General features: G+C 39.4%; 1 long non-coding RNA gene across 1 annotated transcript; it reads right to left on the bottom strand.

Moving 5' to 3' along the window:
- Positions 1–381: 381 nt before the first annotated feature.
- LOC139190561 (uncharacterized) lies at positions 382–2131 on the bottom strand. Its single transcript, XR_011574866.1, has 2 exons — positions 930–2131; positions 382–732 (listed from the first exon to the last, which is right to left on the bottom strand). It is a non-coding gene; the product is annotated as an uncharacterized lncRNA (long non-coding RNA).
- Positions 2132–20910: the final 18779 nt, after the last annotated feature.

A 20910-nucleotide genomic window follows, 5' to 3' on the forward strand; every position in this document is an offset into this window, starting at 1 on the left:
GATTAACCGTGAACAGCACTTTTTTAATCTTCAAGTTTTCCTTAAGTTATTGAATTGGACGGAAAAACGCATACAACAATTCAAAACATTCTTCAAAAGTCCCCTACGTGAAAAGCACAATAGCGATACAATCAAAGATCATTAAACTTTGTGAAAACTATAAGCATTGACGAGGCATTCGTAACTATGAAAAGCATGATACTCTTGCCAAGAATTTACTTAACGTGATTGTGACTAGCAACCTTTACTACTTGTGAAAATAAGTTCATAACGATTAGGTGAAATTCACTTATATTCTAGCATCAAATTCATGCATGTAAATTAAGCGTGCACTCTCAACCAACATACACAAATAAGTTATCAATCAAGCAGTTAAGCAAATTAAATCACAACTCAGAAATCACAACTGAAGGTAATCAATTCATATTACAAATATATTCATGGCTTTGAATTAACCTCTAGCCAAATTAAATTTAGTTACACATTATTAAAACAAAAATAAAATAAAAGTTTGGAAAGATTTAACCGAAAGAGAGTGAAGCCTCTGCTTCTGTGCTACTGCTGCCCCCCCTGGACTCTCCCCGCTGTCTTTCCCCGTGCTCACCTTTTCTCCCCTTGCTCACCTTCTTTTCTTTCAGCTGTCAGTACGTGCTGACCTCTGACCTGCCTCTCCTCCAATCCCGTGCGCTGCTCAGCTGCAAAGGCAGCTTTTCTTTTCTCCTCTGTCCGCGCCTCACTTTGCACTCCCCTGTCAGTTCTCTCCTCTTTCTCTCCCTCTCTCTATTTTTCTTTCTTTCCGTGCCTTCTCTCTCAAGCTGCCAAATGCAGCGCCTATCTCACTCTCCCTCCTGACTCCCTCGCTCAAGCTGCCAAATGGCAGCCTTTCTCTCCTCCTTACGTCAGTCTCAGCTGCCAAGGGCAGCCCGTACCTCACATTTCCTCCTGACCCTTTGCGCCCCGTTCCTTCCTCTGACTGTCTCGCTGACAGTCCCTCCTATCTCTCCCCTATTCTCTTTTCTTCGTCCTTCTGCGAGCTGCCCAAAGGGCAGCTCCCTTCTCCCGCTCCAAGACCCCCCTCTCTACATACCTCAGATTTCCTTTTATTTCCTCCCCTCTAATTATCCTGCTTTCTTCTTTGGATTCCCTTTGTCGCAGTCTTCTCATTTCCTCTTTCTCTCGCCAGCTGCAAAGGTTTTCTTTGTCTGCCTAATCTCCCGCTGCCCTCCTTGGATTCCTCTTTCAATTCTCCCCTTAGCTGTCTTGGGCAGCTTCTTTTTATTATTTTTTTTTTTTTGCTTGTCTTTCAACATATAGACATAGAGAGGGACAAACCTTGTTTATAAAATGTAAATTAATATTATCATGTGACAATAAAAGGTAATATTGCATAACAGATCCTATAAACACAAAAATAACGTAAATAGCTCAAAAATATAAGGAACTAACCAAGAAAAGACGAATGAATTCGAAGTAAAAATATATATAAATATGATCCGATCAAATACCCCCACACTTAACTTTTGCTAGTCCTCGAGCAAAACAAAGAAAACATGAAAAAGTACTAACATGAAAAACATTAGCTTCCCTCTATGTGACCCTCATAGAATTTCATTCAAGAAAACAAATCATCAAGAACCATAGCTAGCACCAAACAAGTTAATCCAAGTTCAAATTCCTAATTCAAATATTAGCAGTAATCTTTAAATCATCCTTGAAGTGTAGTGTGTGAGATAGCCATGCTAATGCAATTTCAAGTTTTTATTTTTAAAATCATCATATGCAAACTAGCGACTTTCTCACAGGATATGCACTCAATCACACATGTGTTTAGTTTTAATGTGTTTCGCTCAAAGAAACAAATGTGAAATTTCTACCATAAGCTTGCATAAAGATCACTTCTCCACAGTCATAATTGCAAAACTTAAATCAAGAGGACTTTTATTGGATGTAATGAGGCTTAGGGATAGGGTTATTGAAACGAAAGAATAGGAAAACACAAGTTCCAAGCTACATTGCAAGCAATTCTTTTGTTTAGATTTATAAGAACTCAAGCTCTACAACGATTCTTCTGATACCTCCAATCACACCCTTAAACTGAAACTTTAAAAACTTTTTATTTTCTTTGAATACAATCTTTCTTTTTCTTTTCTTTTTTTTTTTTTTTTTTGTTTTTTTTTTGTTTTTTTAAATGCAAACATGAAATACCCCCACACTTATTCTTTTGCCAAACACCTTCAAAGTACTTCACAAACGTTTCTCATAAGACAATCTCGCATTGCTTGCTTGGAAAGGGTAAGGAAAAATGTTTCCGGTATAAGGGTAGACATATATGGTGATAAGAAATAAAAGGCTCAACATACACGGCTCAAATTGGCAATCTAATGATATCATTTTTCTTTGGGAAACATGGTTATTTGGGCCATGGTGGTAAACCTAATGCCTCTATCATTTCCAAGTTCATGCAATCAATGACAAACATTTCGAAAGATCGTTACGCAAGTTCTAGAGATGTATCTCACATAAGTTCATCACACATGAAAGAATAGGAGTGTATGAAAAATGCACACTTTCAATAGGCTCAAAAACTCACATAGGATGTATATGGTCACTAAATTCACATATGAAGCTTTAAGTCATACTTTAGTTTCACATTAACAAGGCTATGTGCATTTGGTTTTTCAAAGATGGTCAAACATGTACAAAACTAACAAGAGAATTAGGAATTTCACCAAACACATGTTAACTAAGTTCTTGATGATCATGGTTCAAATTTTTGATCCAATTATATCATTGGGTCGGGAAACTAACAAAAATCTGATTCAGAACAATAAGGGAAACAAGACAATATTTTTGGATTTTTAAATTTTCCGATTTTTTTTTATTTTTTTTTTATTTTTTTATTTTTTATTTTTTTTAAGAAAACAAAAACTAACAACACAGAAACAAATGAAATTCTAGAGATTTCTACCCCCACACTTAAACTTGACATTGTCCCCAATGTCAGAAAACACTATAATGCAAATAAAAAAATAAAATAAAATAAATAAATAATAAGAAACAAAATAACGCAATTGGACTGAAAACTTCCCTAATTTGCAGTAAAATCAAGCGATGACCCCCAAGCTAAAATTCTGCAATCAACTTCAAGGGTGGAAATAACCAAAAGTTCCTGCAAAGAAAAGGAAAAATTCAGTTAAGTACGCAAGAAAATTAATTAAAAAAAATTGCAAACGAAAAATTGAAAATTACGATAAAAGATAATGAATAAAACTAATAAGTAATCATTGGTCGTGCTTGTTGACTTTCCACAGCTTTCCTCTTGAACAGGGTGACACTTAGCTTTTCACTTGCAAGTGATGATTTTATGATATTGTACGGCGAAGCTTTGCTCTTTGGTTATGTTGCAGTTCCTTATTTGTTCTCCAAGCAGATGTGGCAGCTTCTCTAGTTCCTCAGTTCGGACTCCTTCCGCTGGGATGATTGTGCAAGCTGCATTCTTCTCTGCTTGTTTCTTCTGCACAACGGGCAGGCACGAGGGAAAGGTGTTGGTCCTTATTTCTTTCTTCAATCTTTCCAAGTGCCCACCTCTTGCTTTCTTTCTCCTTGTCCCTAGCTGAATTGTCTCCACATGCTTCGAGGTATCATTTTCACTTCCCTTACTGTCCCCCAGGCAGATGTGGTAGACGAAGAGAAAGCATAAAATGATGAAGATGAGTACTCGAGAGCAAGGCTAGGTAAGCAATCAGGAAGGGGTTCCAGGCAGTTGGCTCCAGATTGGAAGATTGATACCAAATGCTGGCTGATTGCTCTCTTTCTCCTTGTCGGAAAACAAAGACAAGGAGAAGGACATGGAGAAAGCATGATATGAGATACTCTTGCTTTCAACCTTTATGATATGAAATACTTTTGCTTTGAATGGGTTGTTCGCAGGAGTATCCCAAGGAATGAGGAACACAGAGTGACTCGAGAGGATTCTTTGGGAATGCATTTTCGGAGATGAAGAGGTGTTGAGAGGGTGTGCTTTTGCTGTGGAAGGCGAAGGTAGAAACTTATAGGACTTGTCTTCACAACCGGAACTGTTCTCTCACTTAGTGTCGGCAGCCGGTGGATGGGTGAAGAATACAAATTACGCGCTTTCTGACAAAGCTGCCCGTAATTTCCACAAAGCTGCCAGTTGCATGTGACAAGTGCTGACTAGGCTGAGAGAGACAGATGGTTGGAATCGGCACTTCGACAGACTGCCCGTGATTTTCGTAGAGCTGAGTTTGCGTGTGACGGGTGACAACACGTCTGGACGAATTGATCTTGCGAAATCCGGGGTTCGGCTCGTGGTTTCTGAGCAAGCCCAATTTTTAAGAAATGAAACGCCTCTTTTGAGAAAAGAATCCGACTTTTGAGAAAGGAGCCCCTCTTTTGAGAAAAAAACTCCGGCTTTTGAGAAAGGAGCCCCGACTCTTCGATTTGCGAGAGGACGCCTCTCTGAGGAGCGCCTCTTTGATTTCTTCTTTTTATAGAGGCGTTAATTTTGTTCCACAACACACTTGAGTACCCTCCTGTAAACACTCCCTTCTTGCACTTGTTTAATCTTGATCATTCCGACTCTCTTCTTTCTTTACCACCTCTGAAAAATGTCTGGCCCTTCTGATCGTCGTTTTGACTTGAACATTGGTGAAGAGGCAGATCCGCCTTCACCAGACAACATATGGCGGCCATCCTTCATATCCCCTACCGGTCCCCTTACCGTGGGGGATTCGATGATGAAAAATGACATGACCGCTGCGGTGGTGGCCCGAAACCTTGTCACTCCCAGAGATAACAGACTGCTCGCAAGGCGGTCTGATGAATTGGCGGTCAAGGAGTCTCTGGCTCTCAGTGTGCAGTGTGCGGGTTCCGTATCCAACATGGCCCAACGCCTATATGCCCGAACCCGTCACGTTGAATCGTTGGTGGCTGAAATACAGAGTCTCAAGCAAGAGATTAAAGGGCTCAAGCATGAGAATAAGGAATTGCACAAGCTCGCACACAGCTATGCCACCAGCATGAAGAGGAAGATTGACCAGATGCAGGACACCGATGGTCAAATTTTACTTGATCATCGGAGGTTTGTGGGTTTGTTCCAACAACATCTGCCTTCGTCTTCTGGAGCGGCACCGCGTAGTGAAGCTCCAACTGATCAACCTCTGCTGCCTCCTCCTTCTGTGGCCCCGCCGACTGCTGAAGCCCCGCCTACTACTGAAGCACCACCCGACCAATGAATACTATTAGTTTACATCATTGTAAAATATTTGTTTTTTTTTTTTTTTTTTTTTTAATTTTTTTTTTAATTTTTAATTTTTTTTTTTTTTTAAATTTTTTTTTTTTTTTTTTTTATGTATTTTTTTTTTATGTATTTTTTTTTTTATCATTAATTTTAAATTTTATCTTTTTTTTTTTTCTTTTTAAATGTAAATTAATGTAAAGAGACTTTGGTTAACCTTCCCCCACACTTAAACTAAATAACACAAACACAAACTCACAGAAATCAACCAAATAACACAACTAACTAAACAAAACAAAATGAAAGCAGTAAAGATAAGGGTGGAAGAATGCAAAGCTGATTGGGTTAGTGATTCCAAAGTCTCCCTTCGTTGAATGCTTGGGTTGCCTCCCAAGAAGCGCTTGATTTAACGTCTTTAGCCGGACGCATCTTTCCTTTAAATTTCCCTCGGCTCCATTTGAACCTAAAATCAAAGAAAGAAAAATAAATCAAATATCAAAAGTAAAATACACAAACACCAATATAAACATAAACAAAAACAAAAATAAAAGGATTAGCAAAGTTGCTAATCCCTGGCAACGGCGCCAAAATTTGATGTGAAAATTTCTTGACACACAAATTAAACCCTCTTTTTGACAATTGTAGTATAGATGTAAGTAGGGTATCGTTCTAGGCCGGGAATTAGGAGGGATTGCTAATCTATCCTAAATTAATTTAAAAATATTAAACAAGACTCAAGGATACAAAACTAGGCTAAAAACTCTAATAACTCGAAACACACTTAAAATGACTCAAAATAATGAAAATGATCTTATTAAACACTAAGAACTGAAATGGACGGAAATTGAATTAAAAGACTAACAATAAAGAAAACTAACTAAATAATATAATTTAATAATGGATGGGTGTTTGGTTTTGATGAAAAGTAAATTAAACTTAATTAAATTACAGAATTGACAAAAACATAAAATTAAGGTAAAATGATAAATGACAGACTAGTTAGAGGGTTCTTCTCCACACATGTTATACTTGCATACAAAATGATTTCCAGTTGTTCTTTTAATAAATTGTGAATTTCAATACTCCAGATTAACCGTGAACAGCACTTTTTTAATCTTCAAGTTTTCCTTAAGTTATTGAATTGGACGGAAAAACGCATACAACAATTCAAAACATTCTTCAAAAGTCCCCTACGTGAAAAGCACAATAGCGATACAATCAAAGATCATTAAACTTTGTGAAAACTATAAGCATTGACGAGACATTCGTAACTATGAAAAGCATGATACTCTTGCCAAGAATTTACTTAACGTGATTGTGACTAGCAACCTTTACTACTTGTGAAAATAAGTTCATAACGATTAGGTGAAATTCACTTATATTCTAGCATCAAATTCATGCATGTAAATTAAGCGTGCACTCTCAACCAACATACACAAATAAGTTATCAATCAAGCAGTTAAGCAAATTAAATCACAACTCAGAAATCACAACTGAAGGTAATCAATTCATATTACAAATATATTCATGGCTTTGAATTAACCTCTAGCCAAATTAAATTTAGTTACACATTATTAAAACAAAAATAAAATAAAAGTTTGGAAAGATTTAACCGAAAGAGAGTGAAGCCTCTGCTTCTGTGCTACTGCTGCCCCCCCTGGACTCTCCCCGCTGTCTTTCCCCGTGCTCACCTTTTCTCCCCTTGCTCACCTTCTTTTCTTTCAGCTGTCAGTACGTGCTGACTTCTGACCTGCCTCTCCTCCAATCCCGTGCGCTGCTCAGCTGCAAAGGCAGCTTTTCTTTTCTCCTCTGTCCGCGCCTCACTTTGCACTCCCCTGTCAGTTCTCTCCTCTTTCTCTCCCTCTCTCTATTTTTCTTTCTTTCTGTGCCTTCTCTCTCAAGCTGCCAAATGCAGCGCCTATCTCACTCTCCCTCCTGACTCCCTCGCTCAAGCTGCCAAATGGCAGCCTTTCTCTCCTCCTTACGTCAGTCTCAGCTGCCAAGGGCAGCCCGTACCTCACACTTCCTCCTGACCCTTTGCGCCCCGTTCCTTCCTCTGACTGTCTCGCTGACAGTCCCTCCTATCTCTCCCCTATTCTCTTTTCTTCGTCCTTCTGCGAGCTGCCCAAAGGGCAGCTCCCTTCTCCCGCTCCAAGACCCCCCTCTCTACATACCTCAGATTTCCTTTTATTTCCTCCCCTCTAATTATCCTGCTTTCTTCTTTGGATTCCCTTTGTCGCAGTCTTCTCATTTCCTCTTTCTCTCGCCAGCTGCAAAGGTTTTCTTTGTCTGCCTAATCTCCCGCTGCCCTCCTTGGATTCCTCTTTCAATTCTCCCCTTAGCTGTCTTGGGCAGCTTCTTTTTATTATTTTTTTTTTTGCTTGTCTTTCAACATATAGACATAGAGAGGGACAAACCTTGTTTATAAAATGTAAATTAATATTATCATGTGACAATAAAAGGTAATATTGCATAACAGATCCTATAAACACAAAAATAACGTAAATAGCTCAAAAATATAAGGAACTAACCAAGAAAAGACGAGTGAATTCGAAGTAAAAATATATATAAATATGATCCGATCATTGGTTGACAGTGCACGCTTAAATTCCATGCATAAATATGATGCTAGGATATAAGGGAGTTTCACCTAATCGTTATGAACTTATATTCAAAAGTAGTAAAGGTTGTTCGTCACAACCGTGTTAAGTAAATTCTTGGCATAAGTTTCATACAATTCATAGTTACAAGTGTTTCGTCAATGCTTATGATTTTCATAGAACTTAATGATTCTTGCTTGTATCTCTATTATGCAATTCATGTAGGGAACTTGTGGGGAATGCTTTGGGTTGTTGTATGCAATCATCCAATTCAATGAAATTAGGAAAATCTGAGGATTAATTTAAGCGTACCTAATTAATCTGGGGTGTTGAGGTTCATGGTTTATTGAAAAGCAACTGGAAATCATTTTGTATGCAAGTGTGACATGTGTGGAGAAGAACCTCCTAGCTAGCCTTCCATCCATTCAATTTAACCAAATTCGTCCAAAAATCTGTTTAGTTTACAACTTATTTGTTTTGTTTTCAAATTCGTCAAAATCAATCCCCCCCCCCTTTACTTTGTTGAGTCATATTAGTTAGAAAGTGATTTTGTTTGTCTTTTTAAGTGTTTTGAACCAAGTTACAACCTGTTTTCGTCCAAATTCTTTATTAGTGGCAGATTTGAGTCTTTTAGCTTGTTTTGAGCTGTTTTGAGTCTTTTGAGTTGTTTTAGTGTTTTATAGTTTAGTTTTTCATTCTTTGAGTCTAGTTTAGTGTTTTAAACTTTGTTTTACGTTTTTGAGTCAGTTTCAAGTGTTTTAGCAATCCCTCATAATCCCCAGCCTAGAACGATCCCTACTTACATTCTTTACTACAATTGATAAAAAGAGGGTTTAATTTGTGTGCTTATATATTTCGCATCAAATTTTTGGCGCCGTTTCCGGGGATTAGCAACTTTGCTAATCCCTTGTTATTTCTTTTTGTTTATTTCTGTGTGCTTTTACTAGTTACTGACCTTGTTGTTCTCTTGTTTTAGGTACTAGTTTATGACTGAGAGTTCTCATCCGATTCGTGAGCATATCTTGGACTTTGACGACGATTTTGAGAGGACTTTGAGAAGGAATAGGAATCAGCAAGATCGTAACCCACCTATTCCTGAACCTGAGTTGGAAGAACATCCACTTGAAAAAGAGGAGGAAGATCCCAACATGGCAGCGGATAATCGAACAATCAAGGAGCTTTCCACTTCGGGATTGGACAATGCCGCTCCCCTATGCATCCAATACCCCCTGGCTGCCCTAGGGAAGACGGACGAGTTCGAATTGAAATCAAGTTTGTTGCATCACATCCCTAAGTTCCACGGGATGTCCATGGAAGATCCTAATAAGCACTTGAAGGAGTTCGAGGTTGTTTGTTCGAGCATGACCCCTGTGAATGTTGATGGGAGCATTCTGAAAATGAAGGCTTTTCCCTTTTCTCTCTTAGAAAAGGCTAAAGATTGGTTGTATGAGCTAGCCCCTGGAACTGTCACATCATGAGAGAGTATGAAACGGGCATATTTGGAGAAGTTTTTCCCAACCTCTCGAGTCATTCTACTACGCAAAAGGATTAGTGGCATTCAGAAAAACCAAGGTGAATCCTTTCCCACTTACTATGAGCGTTTTAAAACCCTTGTTGCTTCATGTCCACAACACTAGATGAAGGAGGAGCTTCTTCTTCAATATTTCTACGAATGGCTTCTACCAATTGAACGCCAAATGCTAGACGCCTCAGCGGGAGGAGCTTTGGTGGACAAAACACCTATGGCTGCCAAGACCTTAATTGCTAACCGAGCATTGAATGCTCAACAATATGAAGGCGTTGGTAAAAAAGACACCCCACGACAGCAAGTGAATGAGGTAAGTTCCACATCCAACATTCAATCACAATTAGCTAATCTTACTTCCATTGTGTCTCAGATGGCCGAAGGAATAAGGATGAAAGAACCAAGTGTATGTGGTGTGTGTTCTATCCAAGGACATGCCTCTGAAAAGTGCCCTCAATTGATTGAAAATGGTGGATGGGAAAGCGCCAATGCAATTGAATTTCAAGGCCACAACCAGCCAAGGAACGATCCATATTCCAATACGTACAATCCAGGTTGGAGAAACCATCCAAATTTCAAGTGCAGAGAGCCCCAACAGTCCCAACAACAAGAAGGCTTTAGGCAGCAACCTCCGAGCTTCTATACCAAGCAATACGCACCAACACAAGCCCCACAACAACCTGCCCAAAACACCTCAGGTACATCTTTAGATAATGACACACTTCTTAAGTTACTCACCAATCTGTCTCAGGGGCAAGAAAATCAAGGCAAAGCAATGCAAAACCAAGACAAAAGGGTGGACCAAATGGAGAAGCAAATTGGGCAGATTGCGGAGTTTGTAGGACAATTCAGAGAGCAAGGTAAGTTGCCTAGTTCTACCGTTGTCAATCCGAATGGATGATTTGAATCTGCAAAAGCCAGGAGTTTGCGAAGTGGAAAACAAGTTGGATCTGATACCCAACCGTCTAATTCACGTTCCAATGAGGTTGAAGAGTTGATAATTGAAGAAGAGGAGCAAAGCACCCACACGGCAAGGGTGGAAACACCTTTGCCGCAGGCCCCAAAAACTCATAAACCATCCAATTCGGCCAACAAGGGTAAGGAAGTTCCAATTTTCATTAATTCTAATGTTGTTCCTCCAAATGTACCCTTTCCTCGTAGGTTTATAAAGAAGGAGGAGGCTGAAAAGGATATTTTGGAAACGTTTAGAAAAGTTCAAGTCAATATACCACTTTTGGATGTAATTAAGCAAGTTCCCAGGTACGCCAAGTTTTTAAAAGAACTTTGCACAACTAGGAAGAGAATTTCGAGTCAGAAGGTTGTCAAGGTAAGTGAAAATGTCTCAACTGTTTTACAACGTAAATTGCCCACTAAATGCAAAGATCCGGGTAGCTTTACCATTCCTTGTGTAATTTGTAATACTCGTTTTGAATCTGCCATGTTAGACTTAGGTGCATCTATAAATGTCATGCCTTATTCAATCTATGCATCTATGCACTTAGGCGAATTGAAAAATGATGGTGTGATTATACAATTGGCCGATCGATCTAATGCCTATCCAAAGGGAGTTTTGGAAGATGTTTTAGTGCAGGTCAATCACTTAATCTTTCCATCAGATTTCTACGTGCTTGAAATGGACGAGTCAGACCATTCCCCTTCATTGCCCATCCTTCTTGGAAGGCCATTCATGAAAACGGCTCGGACAAAGATTGATGTGTTTAATGGAACATTGACGATGGAGTTTGATGGGGAAGTTATTAATTTCAATCTTTCTGATTCTATGAAGTATCCTAGTGAGAATCATTCATGTTTTGTTATTGATGTAATTGACTCTTTGGCGCATGACCATTTTGACAAATTGAACGACGATGCACTTGAATTGGTCATTGCACGAGGAATGGAGAAGCAAAATGTTGAAGCAACAACCATGGGAACCCTCGGCATGCAAGTGAACTCTTGTGCCGTACCCCCTGGTAATGAGGTCATTGAGATGGTGGCTGCTCTTGAGTCATTGCCATCACAAACTGGTAAGTTTTTTGACCCAATTTTAAGTTCAATTTCGGCTAATAAGATGCTTCCCTCAGTTGTGCAGCCACCTACACTTGAACTTAAGCCATTGCCTAGTCACTTGAAGTACGTTTACTTGGGAGAGGATGAGACGTTGCCTGTCATTATTTCATGCTCACTCACGGCACAAGAAGAAGGTAAGTTAGTGAGGGTGCTAAAGGAGTACAAAACAGCAATTGGGTGGACGTTGGCCGACATCAAAGGAATTAGCCCCACAACTTGCATGCATCGCATACTTTTGGAGGAGGGGTCTAAAACATCTCGAGAGGCTCAGCGCCGACTCAACCCTCCTATGATGGAAGTTGTGAAGAAAGAAGTCATCAAACTTTTAGATTGTGGAGTTATCTATCCAATCTCAGATAGTAGGTGGGTTTCGCTCGTTCAATGCATTCCGAAGAAATCCGGAGTGACGGTGGTAGCAAATGCGGAGAATGAACTTGTGCCTACTCGCATTCAAACCCGTTGGAGAGTGTGTATCGACTATAGAAAGCTAAACGCCACTACAAGGAAAGATCACTTTCCCTTGCCATTCATTGATCAAATGCTTGAGTGGTTAACCGGTTATGCTTTTTATTGTTTTCTTGATGGTTATTCTGGTTATAATCAAATTGTCATAGCACCCGAGGACTAAGAAAAAACCACTTTTACATGTCATTTTGGTACATTTGCTTATCGTCGCATGCCTTTTGGTTTATGTAATGCACCTGCCACGTTTCAAAGATGCATGATGAGCATATTTTCTGATTATGTTGAGAAAATAATTGAGGTTTTTATGGATGATTTTAGCATCTTTGGTGATTCTTTTGATGGTTGCTTGCATAATCTTAGCTTGATTTTAAAACGTTGCGTTGAAACTAACCTTGTGCTTAATTGGGAAAAATGTCATTTCATGGTTAAACAAGGCATAGTTTTGGGTCATATTATCTCTGAAAATGGTATTGAGGTTGATAAGTCAAAGATAGATCTTGTGCGTTACTTACCCTTTCCTACTTCGGTTAAAGAGGTTCGTTCTTTTCTTGGCCATGCAGGTTTCTATCGTAGGTTCATCAAAGACTTCTCAAAGGTGGCACAACCTCTTTGCTGACTACTACAAAAAGATGTGACATTTGAGTTTAATGAGGCATGCACGGCATCATTCAATCAACTCAAGGAGTTGTTGACCACGGTACCAATCATTGTCCCACCGGATTGGAGCCTACCTTTCGAGCTTATGTGTGATGCGTCCGATTATGCTTTAGAAGCTCTTTTGGAACAAAGGAAGGACAAGAGGCCACATGTCATCTACTATGCCTCACGGACGTTGAATGATGCGCAGTTGAACTATTCCACGACGGAAAAAGAACTTCTTGCCGTTGTTTTTGCTCTAGATAAGTTTGGATCATATTTAATTGGTACTAAAGTAATTGTTTTCACTGACCATGCAGCTTTGAAATACTTGCTCACTAAAAAGGAAGCCAAGCCGCGGTTAATTCGTTGGATATTGCTTCTTCAAGAGTTCGACATTGAGATTCAAGACAAAAAGGGAAGTGAAAACGTGGTGGCTGACCACCTAAGCTGTATGATGCATAATGAGGAGCCCCTACCCATTGCTGAAATGTTTCCTGATGAACAATTGATGTCCATTAAGGTAAGTGAACCGTGGTATGCTGATTTGGTCAACTTTTTGGTGTCTAAACGAATTCCAAGCACTCTCACTAGACACCAACGTGATAAGCTTAGGAATGATGCACGGTTTTTTGTATGGGATGATCCATATTTGTGGAAATATTGCCCTGATCAGATTATTTGTCGATGTGTGCATGATTCTGAGTTTCATTCCATTTTAAGCTTTTGTCATACATATGCATGTGGTGGTCACTTTGGCACACAAAAAACAGCACTTAAGGTGTTACAATGTGGGTTCTTTTGGCCTAGTAACTTTAAGGATGCTAGAACTTTTTTCTTAACATGTGATAAATGCCAAAGAACAGGAAATATAAATGCAAGGGATCAAATGCCGCAGGTTTCCATCCTCAATGTTGAAATTTTTGACATTTGGGGTATTGATTTTATGGGTCCCTTTCCTTCCTCGAATGGTTTCATGTATAATTTGGTTGCAATTGATTATGTGTCAAAGTGGGTGGAAGCAAAAGCCACCCGGACTAATGATTCTAAAGTGGTTGCAGATTTCATTAGAACCAATATATTTGCAAGGTTTGGCATGCCACGAGTAATTATCAGTGATGGAGGGTCTCACTTTTGCAATTGGACCATTGAGGCGTTGTTGAGGAAGTACAATGTCAACCATAAGGTTTCAACACCTTATCATTCTCAAACCAATGGGCAAGCTGAGGTATCTAATAGGGAGATCAAACAGATTCTAGAGAAGACCATTGGGCCAACAAGGAAGGATTGGAGCTCGCGTTTGGAGGATGCATTGGGGGCATATCGCATGGCATATAAGACACCCCTTGGCATGTCCCCATTTGGGCTCATCTATGGCAAACCATGCCATCTTCCCGTAGAATTGGAGCACAAGGCGCATTGGGCCGTCAAAACATTCAACATGGACCTTGATGCCGCGGGAATTCATAGAAAGCTCCAATTAAATGAACTTGAAGAGATTAGGCATGAGGCTTATGAAAACGCCCGAATTTACAAGGAGAAGACAAAGGCTCTCCATGACAAGATGATTCGAGGCAAATCATTCTCCATTGGGCAGAAAGTGTTACTCTTTAATTCCCGCCTTCGCTTGTTTCCTGGTAAGTTGCGTTCCAAATGGATTGGTCATTTTGTGGTTACTAATGTTTTTTCTCATGGTGCAGTCCAAATACAAAGTTTGAAGACGCAACAAGAATTCTAGGTAAATGGGCATCGTTTGAAGCCCTATTATGAGGCCTTTGAGGAGCAAGTCGTGGAGAATGTACCCCTCCATGCCGTGGGCCCTGCTCAAGCTTAAATTGAAGTTTCGTCCTGTTGGAAGACGTTAAAGCAAGCGCTTATTGGGAGGCAACCCATGTATTCAAATAAGGAAGATTTTTGAATTGCTCCACAATCAGTTTTGCGTTTCTAAAAACCTTCCCTTTTCAGTAGTTTTATTTTGCCATGATTGTCATTTTTATTTGTTGCTTGTTTAATTGTTTTTAGTGTGGGTTTATTTTTGAAACACTGACAGTTATGCAAGGTATTTTTACATTCATAAAAAAGAAAGGAACATTAAGCAGATAAATACAAGAGGGAGCCTTCACAAAGGCTGCTTAGGAGAAGTCTCAGCAGTCGGCGGAGCCCCAGAAGGAGGAGGCATCGGAGGTTGATCATTTGGAGCTTCATTACGCGGTACAGCCCCAGAAGACGAAGGCAAATGCTGTTGGAACAAACCCACAAACCTCTGATGATCAAGTAAAATCTGACCATTAGATTCCTGCATCTGGTCAATCTTCCTCTTCATGTTTGTAGCATAGTTGTGTGCGAGCTTGTGCAACTGTTTATTGCCCTTTAATCTCCTGTTTGAGACTCATCACTTCAGCCGCCAACGATTCAACTTGACGGGTTCGAGCAAATAGGCGTTGGGCCATGTTGGACACAGAACCCGCACACTACACACTAAGAGCCAGAGACTCCTTAACAACCAACTCATCAGACCGTTTTGAAAGCAGTCTGTTATGTTTAGGAGTGACAAGGTTCCGGGCCACCACCGCAGCAGTCAGGTCATTCTTCATCACAAAATCCCCAATGGTAAGAGGACCAGTAGGGGATATGAAGGTTGGGCGCCATTTGTTGTCTGGAGAAGGCATGGCAGCCTCTTCACCAAGGTTCAAGTCAAAACGACGGTCGGAGGGGCCAGACATTTTCAGAGGTGTTAAAGAAAGAAGCGGTCGGTTAAGTTAAGATCGTAGAAGTGCAAGAAGGGAGTTTTTACAGGTAGAAATTCAAGTGTGCTTTGAACGTCCTGCGTACCTCTATAAAACGGGTCTGATGAGTTGGCTCAGCATGTGATGGGATTTCAGAGATCGAAGAGGCGAGCTCAGAAATCGAAGAGGCCAACTCAAAAAAATCAAAGAGGCGCTAGCTTTCTTAAAAGCTAGGCTTGCTCAGAAACCACGGCCAATCTTCTTTTCCAGATTTGTTCGCACTTGTCACATGCAACCTCTGCACTCGACGGGATTTCAGAGATCGAAGAGGCAATTCCAGATATCGGAGAGGCATCTGCTTTTCCAGACGTGTCAGCATCTGTCACATGCAGAGTAAGCTTTGCGAAAATCATGGGCAGTTTGTCGAAGCTCCGATTCCAACCATCTGCTTTTCCAAACGTGTCAACATCTATCACATGCATAGTCAACTTTGCGGAAATCACGGGCAGTTTGTCGAAGCGCTTTTCTAGACTTGTCAGCGCCTGTCACATGCACACTCAGCTTTACGAAAATCACGGGCAATCTGTCGACGATTTCTGGTGAAGTAGAAAGCACGTGAAGTTTATTGTTCAATCATCCAACGGTTGCCGACAAGAGTGAAAGAACAGTACCGGTTATTATTTCCTATAAATGTTGACCTTCACCCTCCATGGCAAGGCAGACATACATAACCTTCCGTTATCTCCGAGAATGCCTTTCCAACAAACCCTCTCGAGTCACTCAGTGTTCCTTATTCCTTGGGGTACCTCTACAAACAACCCATCCAAAGCAAAAGTATTTCATATCATGAAGGTTGAAAGCAAGAGTATCTCATATCATGTTTTCTCCCTGTCCTTCTCCTTGTCGTTGTTTTGGGACAAGGAGAAAGAGAGCAATCAGCCAGCACTTGGTATCAATCTTCCGATCTGGAACTGACTGCCTGGAACCCCTTCCTGATTACTTACCTAGCCTTGCTCTCGGGTACTCATCTTCATCATCTTATGCTTCCTCTTCGTCTACCACATCTGCCTGGGGAATAGATAAGGGAAGTGAAAATGATACCTCAAAGCATGTGGAGACAATTTGCCAATTCATCCTCAGCTAGGGACAAGGAGAAAGAAAGCAAGAGTAGGGCACTTGGAAAGATTGAAGAAAGAAACAGATCAACACCTCTACCTCTTGCCTGCCTGCCGTGCAGAAGAAACAAGCAGAGAAGAATGCAGACTGCACAATCAAATCAACCCAGCAGAATGAGTCTGATTTGAAACCAAGGAACTCTCATATTCCTCGCTCAGAATTCCAAACCAGTTCGAGATCAAAGCTGTGGAAAGTCGCCAAGATCATGTTTTTTTTTTTTTTTTGTGTGAGTTTATGCTTGAAACATTGAGGACAATGTTTGATTTAAGTGTGAGGGGGTAACCATTGTTTTGCATGAAATTCGTAGGAGTTTATCACCCATTACTTCTAGTGTTGTTCCTTGCTGTTTTAAGTGTTTTTAAGCTGTTTTGGAGTGTTTCAGTGTGTTTTGACATAAAAATCCAAAAATCTCTTAAAAACTTGAAAAATTGTTTTGAAAAACCTAAAAAAAAGTTGTTTTTGTATGTTTATTTGTGTCTTAGGGTACCTTCCAACATAATGATGAAGATTTGGTTTTTAATTAAATGACTGTTAAAGAGAGTTATAAACATGGATGAAAATTTGATTTACTCTTTGGTGTATGCTTGGTTATGGTTATAATTTATGAATTCACATGCAATCATAAAAGGAAAAATCAGTTTTTTTTGTAAAATGCTTGAAAGAAGGAACTCAAACTAACGCTACATCCTTGAGAGACTTGGGCCTAAACGTTTATTTGGAGAGTTATTAATTTGTGCAATTTTTTTTGTTTTCTAAAGTCGTTGCATGATCTCATTATTCTTTGCTTGGTTGCTACTTAGAAGGTGTTTCATCATTTAGTTTCAAATGCTAGAACTCATGCCTATTTCATTCAAAGCATGTTATTGATTTGCATAACACATATTCAAGATGAAGTTGTTTAGTGAGTCAAGAGCCAAAAAGCCTATCCCATTCATTATGTTTAAGTTTAACCCCGTTGAGCCTTGTTTAGCCTACATTCTTTGTTAACCCACACTATCCTCACCTAGCCTAGATTAGGACCATCCATACCCTTGTTCTTGAAGCATAGTAAAGCATGACTCAAAATGAATTCCTTTTGATTAATGTATTGCAGAAAACAAGTGTGGGGGAAGTGATTCTTGTGTGTGTATGTGCCAAAGTCCTTAATAAGGCACGGGTCGAAAAAAAAAAAAAGTTGTGAAAATGTACGAAAAAGAGTTCTAAAGTTTTGTTTGTTGAAGAAAGGGTCCAAAACATTGAATTCGGCCCTAAGTGTTGCTTAAATCTTCCCTTTGTGCTAAAAGTTGATTTCTGCATTCTAAAGTGAATTCTAAGTTTCGATTTCATTACTTTGTTTGCTATTGCTTTAAGAACGTTTGTTATCCCTATCTTTCCTTTGTTAACCATTACCCCAAGCCCCGTTACAACCGTTGACTTCTATCTTGAGTGTTAAGTGTTTCAATTTGTGGAGTTTGAATTTGGTATGAGCATATGGTGTCACTGGTTCTCGCATCTAAGTAGTAGCATTCCATTCATGAGATCATATCTAAACATGCTTAATAACTCCAGAAATTGCTTTCTTTGTAACACATATATGTGAGTGTTCGTTTTCATGTTTACATCAATCTTCTCACATATAACTAGTGTAGGGTGTGTAGTCAGAAAATGTGTGAAAATAGAGAGTATCTTTTATGGAATTGAGCAAATTCTCTAAGGCATGTTACTACATTCAAAACATCATTTTAATTGGTTAAATGTGAACTAGTAAGTGGTGACTGTGATTAAGTATGTGCTGAAGTATGAAGATAACTAAAATCTGTGGGAATAATGATTTTTAACATGTCATGTGCATTGGAAATCCCTAAGGCAAATGTTGGAAGGATTAGAATGTGTTTTGTTTACTTTGTTTTGTTTGTTTGTTTCGTTTTGCTCGAGGACTAGCAAAAGCTAAGTGTGGGGGAATTTGATAGGAGCATATTTATGCGACTTAGTTAACATGTTTTCTTGCATTTACTTAGTTAGTTATTGCTTATAAGAGTGTTTTAAGCTATTTTCGTGTGTTTGTAGGTCCTAATAACAAAGTTGGAAAGAAAGTGCATTCTGGTGCAATTTGGAGCAATTTTGGGCCAAAATGGATTGCATGCATATGGAGCAAGTGGGATGGATGTTTTTGGTGTTTTAAAAAGGGTTTCAACACATGCAAAAATCTGAATAATGAAGTTGAAGTGTGGAAGTGTGCAGATACATAGACTTAAGGAACAATTTGAAAGGAAAATAAGTGAAAGATGCCCTTTGTTGGATTGCTTTACAAGTTGTATTCACATTTTCAGCAACTACAAACATAATTGCAAGCTAAAATGATGCATAGCATGTGTGTAGAGGTGTAAAGTGACCGAAAGTTGATGTTTGCAAGATGAAATGATGCAAAACATGTGTGTGAAAGTTGTCTAACAGCTAGTACATGTGGAAAAGGGATGGAATACAAGGCAAATGCATCAGAAATTGAAGAATGAAGGCACATGGACAACTAAAAAGGAGTTGAATTAGCAAGAGAGGAATGATTGCCTTTTGTTAAAGGCAAGACACAATGATAAAAGAGCATGTAAACTAGCCGTTTTTGCATCATTTTGGTCTTTCCTTGTATTGTTTATTGAAGCCACTTGAGTGATTCTTTGCTTTGGAGCTTCTATAAATAAGGAGTGAAGGGAAGAACACTACACACTACACTACATAAAAACACAATCAGCCACACCACCCATTCTCTATCCATTCTTTTAGCCAAACCTATCTACACATTCATATACTACATCACAAACACATTTTCAGCCATCTTTCTCTCTTTTTCCATCCTAAACACCACCATACCATTTGATCGGATGATATTTATATATATTTTTACTTCAAATTCACTCGTCTTTTCTTAGTTAGTTCCTTATATTTTTGAGCTATTTACGTTATTTTTGTGTTTTTAGGATTTGTTATGCAAAGAAAATAAAAATAACACAAATGAGTTTTAAATAATAAAAGGAATAAAAAATTCAAGACAGCAGGGCAACAAAACAAGTGGTTGCACTTTTAAGTGCTCCGCTTGAGAAATATAATGATATTGTCACAGCCTTGAAGCTTACAAATTATCCTCGTGTCTTGGAATTTCTTGATAGTGGAACAAATAAAGTCATGGCTACTGTTATAATTCAAAGCATTATGAAAAATACAACTCATGTTTTAACTGCTGAGAAGGTATGGTTAAATCATTGAGAGTCCTTTTCTCCGAGTTTGCTTCTTAATGACATGGAATGCTATTTTTACAGGTTGAGGCATTATTTGAATTAATAAAAGGACTTATTGAGGATTTGGATGGGCCTCTTAATGATGAGGTTGATAAAGAGGATGGAACATGGAATGGCAAAAACAAAAGAAAAGAAAGAAGTTGATGGGAGACACGGACAGCACAAGCAGAGAAAGAAGAATAAGAAAATAAAGTTGATGGGAGACATGGAGTAATGGGAAAGAATAAAGCTTTGAACAGCAATAAAAATAGAAGAGGGCAGCGTGAGGAAGGAATAAATAAAAAAAAAAGATGCCTTTGGCAGCTGGAGGGCAGGTCAGGAGATAGAGGGAAGTTAGAGGGCGGAAAAGAATAAAAGAAGGAGAAGTAGATTGGTGTGAGGGGGTCTTGGAGCGGGAGAAGGGAGCTGCCCTTTGGGCAGCTCGCAGAGACGCAGGAAGGAGAGAGGTCAGGGGAGAAGAGAGTGACGCGGGGCAGGGGAAAGCTGCCTTTGGCAGCTGGAGGAAAAGTGGAGTGAGGACGGAGAGACAAGGCAAGTCAGCACGGGAATAGAGACAGCAAGGGCAGTCCAGATCAGGCGTGACAGCTGCTTTGCAGCTGGTCAGAAGGTAGAGCAGGTTAGAAGCGGAGCGGGGGACTGACGAGAGAAGGCTGCCTTTGGGCAGCTTGTGAAGGTCAGCATGCAGGAATAGGCGCAGAAAATAAGGAGGACAGAGTCAGTACAAAGGTGAGGACGGTCCAATACAGCGTGAAAGGAGAACGCAGACAGAGATCTTCACCTCTCTTTCGGTTTAATCTCTCTAAACTTCTATTTTATTTCTATTTTTAATAATGTGTAATTAATTTTATTTTGGCTAGAGGTTAATTCGAAACCATGAATATATTTGTAATATGAATTGATTACCTTCGGTTGTGATTTCATAAGTTGTGATTTCAATTTACTTATCCGTTCGTATAAAAACTGATTTGTGTATGTTGGTTGAGAGTGCACGCTTAATTTACATGCATGAATTTGATGCTAGAATATAAGTGAATTTCACCTAATCGTTATGAACTTATTTTCACAAGTAGTAAAGGTTGCTAGTCACAATCACGTTAAGTAAATTCTTGGCAAGAGTATCATGCTTTTCATAGTTACGAATGCCTCGTCAATGCTTATAGTTTTCACAAAGTTTAATGATCTTTGA

Source organism: Malus domestica, chromosome 13 (genome assembly GCF_042453785.1).
Source record: "Malus domestica chromosome 13, GDT2T_hap1".
Taxonomy (NCBI): domain Eukaryota; kingdom Viridiplantae; phylum Streptophyta; class Magnoliopsida; order Rosales; family Rosaceae; genus Malus; species Malus domestica.